Consider the following 6,000-nt stretch of genomic DNA (forward strand, 5'->3'; position numbering starts at 1 on the left):
AAATTGGTTTCTTGATTTAATTTTGGTTTAATTTTCGATTTGAATCTTATCTTGATTGTCGGTTTGAATTTGATTTAAATTTTAAATTGGTTTCTTGGTTAAATTTTAGTTTGATTTTCTATTTGAATTTTATTTTCCTAGGCATCAGGGTCTCTATGTTAGAGTTGGATATTGAGGGGCATTTTGGTCATTTTTTTCTCAATTTTTCTATTTTCGTTAATTTGGGTCCCATTAGACTCGAAATCACAGCTTGAATGCAATGGAGGTACTTTCGAGATTTTTCAGAGGTTTGAACTATATGAGGGGTATTTTCGTCATTATGCTGATTTTTACAAATTTTAGTGTGAGGTTTATTTCAGTCTCTGTCTGATTATTTCTAAGTCTCAAAGTCATATTTTCCAAGCGTAGCGAAGTCTCGAAATTATCGAACTGTGTATCGAACCTAAGTGGGTGTAAATTTCGATGTCTAGTCGTGACGAGTTGGGTTACTAAAAAAAAAAACTAAAAATAGAAGGAATCAAGAATAGTACTCATAAGCCTTCGACTTCTTTATGCTCATCATTAGGAATCCACAACAATCCGGTGACGAATTGTTGAATTAGGTAGATGCAAAAATGGGGTGTCTACAATAATAAATTAGACAAAAATGGAATTCTAAACACATAACAAGTCGTCTTCCTTCATCTCTTCCCCCAATTAATTTCCATGATCAAACAAAAGGCCTAGAAATACAACCAACTGTCATCTCTACAAAATTCCCTCATGTTTAATCACAATTATAAATCCTTCAATCAAAATTAAAATTCATAGATTATAAGTCCCTTTTAGTCATTGAGAAAGTTTTGCATAAAATTTTGAAATTAATTGATAATTATCTTCTTCTTTTCTTTGTTATCTCAAGATATGTTGCACAACAACATAGTTCATGCTTGGATATTTTAAGAGTGTTGAGTGGGAAGTAATGTGTTCACAGAGGGAAATTCGGTAACATATGTTCTAGATTCTTTAGCTATGTAATCAAAATAACTGTTGTTTGTTTGGGTCACTAGATCGAAGACACAGCAAGAGAATAAAACATATTGCGTTGGTGTTTTAGCAACAAAAAAAAAAAAGTTCTTAAAGACTTATTTATATCCATTAACAACTATACTACAGAGAATTGCGCATTTTTTGATGAAGCTAATGAGCCTCCATTTACAAGATGGAAATTTGTGTAGTAGCACATACAAAGAAAAACAAAAAAATGAGACCCAATTTGAGAAATAATATTAAGAAGAAGACGAACAACAGGACCCTAGAGGAGGACCTACAGCTCTCATGGCTGCTTCCTCGAAAACCAAAAGAAAGACCACTAGGTTAAAAAATCTAGCCTAAACCACCCATCGTTATAATGAAAAACAATGAGTCAGCCATGCATTCAATATGCACCTCATCGGATATCATCGAGATGGTCTCTAACTTCTTCAACTCTGTGGAAGCACGCTCACACTCCTCTATCTATATGAACCTGGCGTTCTTTCGTAACAACTGGTACTGAGGCTTGCATTTATCAGAAGACCTAGAAATGAACCTATTTAGAACTGTGACCCTCCCTGACAACTTTTGAACTTGTTTACGCATTTTTGGCTATAGCATTTCTAGTAGTGTGCTATAACTTGGTTTGGGTTTGCTTCAATCCCCTTCACCAAGTATCCAAGGAACTTCCCTGAAGCTAACCAAAAAAGTGCATTTTTTGGGGTTAAGCTTCATTCTGACCTTGACCTTCCTTTCTCGAGAGATGACCTCTTCCAAGTTAGCAACATGATCCTCATTTTTTTTTTGCTCTTCATTAGTAAATCGTTAAGGTAGACTTCCGCGGTCTTGCCTAATAAATCTCTGAAGAACTCTGTTACTTGGTGATGAACCAAAGGGCATGACCCTGTAATAGTATAGCCCTTGCTTGGTGATGAAGGTCATCTTCTCTATATCTACAGGACTGAGTTGAATCTTATTGTAACCATAGTAGCCATCCATGAAGGATAGTCTTTCATGACCTGAGGTGGCGTCTACTAACTGGCCGATCCTTGGCAAGGGAAAACAATCCTTCGAGCAGGCCTTACTTAAGTTTGTAAAGTCGATAAACACCTTGACTTTTCCATTCTTCTTTCGTACTACCATTATATTAGCTATCCAATAAGGGAGATGCACTTCCCTGATAAATCCTACTCTGATCAGTTTGTTCACTTCTGCATTTACTAGTTCTTTGAAATGAGGTACTAGTCTTCTTGGTTTCTACTTTACAACCTTCATAGTTGGCTCAACGTTTAAGTGATGGTAGATCATTTTGGGGCTTATCCCCGACATTTTGTCTATCAACCAACCAAAAATCTCTTCGTTTTTTCTCAAGTAGTCTGTTAACTCCTTTAGCTCCTTGAAGCCTAGTTTTGCCCCTACCCCAACTGCTTTCCTTTCCCTATATCCACCATCCGGATGTTTTCCAGGCATGGGGGCTAATTAATCTCAACTTCCCCACTACAATTGTTATTCTTGATTTTTTTTCACGTAATAAATCATCTTCCATCATCTCTTTACTCAGTTAATTTCCATGATCAAACAAAAGGCTTAAAAATTCAACCAACTGTCATCTCTACAAAAATTCCCTCAAGTCTAACGTCAATTCTGAATCCTTCAATCAAAATAAAAATTCATAGATTATAATTCCCTTTAAGTCATTGAGAAAGTTCTTCATCAAATTTATGAAATTAAATGATAATTATCATCTTCTTTTCTTTGTTATCTCAAGATATGTTGCACAGCAGCATAGTTCATGCCTGGATATTTTAAGAAAGGCTAAGGGATTGCTGGCATCTTTTGAAGAGTGTTGAGTGGGAAGTAATGTGTTCACAGAGGGAAATTTGGTAACTTATGCTCTAGATTCTCTAGCTATGGAATCAAAATAACTCTTGTATGTTTGGTGAGTAGAAGGCACACCTACAGAATAAATATATTGTGTTGGTGTTTTAGCAACAAAAATAAATAAATTTTAAAGACTTACTTACATCGATTAACAACTACACAACTGAGAATTGCGCCTTTTTTGACGATGCAAATGAGCTTACGTTTACAAGATTCGGCTTGGGAAATTTGTGAAGTAGCACATGCAAAGAAAAACATAAAAATCAGACCCAATTAGAGAAGTAATATTAAGAAGAAGACGAACAATAGAACCCTAGAGGAGGATTTACTGCTCAAATGGCTGCTTCCTCGAAAACAAAAATAAAGACCACCAGGTTGAAAAATGAAGCCTAAACCACCTATCGTTATAATGAAAAAAAATGACTCATCCATGCAACGACTCATACACATATCAGAAATCATCGATATGGTCTCTAACTTCGCATCTCCATGCTACATTTCCCTCTCCATCCTTAGTGGATCAGGCTTGCCACACTCCGCAATCCCACCACACCAAATAATCTACTATTACAATCCCTGGTCTCTTTGAATTATCTTTTTCGATCAATATCTCTTGGAGGATGTCAAGGTCAGGTAAATCATCAATCCATGTCAATCTTTCAGTATACATCCTTTTTCTCTATTTTTTTTTTCAAATTTTCTTTTTTCCGGCATTGAAAAGAAAAACAAAGACAAATTAAAATGTATCCTATCTTCCTATGAAAGATTAAACTCCAAAACCAAAGGCAAGACAAATTGAGTCTTTAGAAAATTGGGTATTTGTAACATCTCTTTAGGATTACAATTCCAAGGCTTCAACCATCTATTTAGCCGTTCAATTGATTGAAAAGCCCAAACAGTTTTAGGCTATACCAATCATCAGTTAGATGGAGACGTTTAAAATGTGGATTGAAGCTACTATTTCCTTCAAAAAGATGTACCATTGTTTGTAACTTTAATAAGGTTTTACTTAAAAAATTGAAAGGCTACTTCTGAAATAACGAAATATGCTAAAATGGAAGGAAATTTCAACGGAGCCTCCGAGTAGATGGATCATAAAACAAGTGCAGTAGTGTTAAATAAAATCTCATTTTAAATGGTTAAAATGTATCCTATCTTCAAACAAGAGATTAAACTCCAAAATCAAATACTTCGGGATTCAATGGAGTCTCATCTTACCAGCGATCTGAGGGAGAGAGAGGAGTAGCCATTGTTGTCAAAGATCGCCTGTCCATGACTTTGCTTGAAGCGGGTAGTGAGGATGAGTCTTTAGAAAAAAGGGTATTTATTATCTTGTTTTAGGGTTTCAGATACAAGGATTCAGCCATCTGTTCAATCGTACAGCTAATTCACTAGAAGGTTCCCTAGGGAATATCGTCCTATTTCATCCGTTCGATTGATTGAAAGCCTTGAATTACCTGATTGATTGAATAGCGGCTGATATGGAAAGTTCTTTCTTCCTCTAATAATTTCTTCGAAAAGAAAATTTAATTTAGCTTTTTTATGATGGTTTTCTTAACATGTATCGTAACGCTCAGGTTAAAGTGGATTAAATACACTTTGAAAATTTATTTTCTTACCCAAAATACCTCCTAAGGTGTATTTAATGCCCCTTAAAAAAATACCAAATAAAATAGGAAAAAACGCTAATGTTGAAGGAAATTGCAAGGGATTCTCTAAGAAGATAGATCAGAAACATGTGCTCATCTCTAGATAACCTGAATATTTTTCCATCCATCTCAGCTACATGTTTGAGTTTAGAAAAGTCCTGTCAATGGTACAATAATAATAGTTAATTTTGTCGTCATTTCTATTATATATCTTGTAACACTTTAGCAATCATCGCCAGCATAGAGTTTTGATTATGTTTTCTGTTTCATTTTGATACAATGTCAAGCTCAGATAGTTATGTTGAAACTGTAATTCCAATCTTTTAATTATCATCCAAGTGAAAGTTTTGACGTTAAATCAACAATGTGTTATAGGGACGTAGAGTCGATTAAGCACTTGTTCTTTTCTTATTCATTTATTAAGAAAGTGTGGTATAAAGTTTTTTTACCCCCCCCCCCCCCTCTTCTTATTCATTTATTAAGAGAGTGTGGTATAAAGTTTTTTTACCCCCCCCCCCCCTTTTTTTTGATGGGCAGAAGTTTTAAAGAGAGATCAAATTCACACACAAATGATATGACATTGAATAAGCGATTTGTTATAAGGACATAGAGTCGATTAAGCACTTGTTCTTTTGTTATTCATTGTTTAAGAGAGTGAGGTATAAAGTTTTACTACACCCTTCCCCCGCTTTTTTTTATAAGCTGAAGTTTTAGAGAGAGATGAAATTCGCTCACAAATGATTTGACATTGAATGAGCGATTTGTTATAAGGACGTATAGTCGATTAAGCACTTGTTCTTTTCTTATTCATTCACTAAGAGAGTAGTACCCCCCTTTGATTACAATCCAACATTTGTTTGACATATAGCATAAATGACATCATCAATTAAGGAAAGAATATTTCTCTCTCCTGTCGTTGGGTATATTGATTCCCCATGAAAAATATAAATACTCTATTTAATCGAAAAAAAAGGACCTTTTTTTCAAAAGCTAGAAATATCATTAATGAAGGTTAAGCTTACCTCTTTAGCTATCATCTCTAACATTCAACACCTTTATCAATGACATTAAAGCCTAAAAAATTCGACGATAAACCAATGAAGAAGTGTTCCACCACCCAATTTGCTTAGGAATGCTAAATACATTATGCAGACCATTTTAAACATTCATTACCTTATTCCAACAAAACATGATACAACTAGAGTGATAAGAAAATGGCTCAATCAAAAAAAGAAAACAAATAGAAAAAAACCAAACACAAGATTTAATCACATAAAGAAAGCAGAGAGATTTTAGTTGGTTCCCTCTAGATTGTGCTACGTCCAGAGATCACACTAATCCCACAATGAAGAAAAAAAACTTGCAGTAAGAAATTACACCCTTTCACCAAAATTAGAAATTTAAGTACCCAAGAAATCTAACTAGGGTTTTACATAATATTAGTGAATTATGAAAA

Source organism: Akebia trifoliata, chromosome 13 (genome assembly GCF_017979445.1).
Source record: "Akebia trifoliata isolate Shusen 1 chromosome 13, ASM1797944v1, whole genome shotgun sequence".
Lineage (NCBI taxonomy): Eukaryota > Viridiplantae > Streptophyta > Magnoliopsida > Ranunculales > Lardizabalaceae > Akebia > Akebia trifoliata.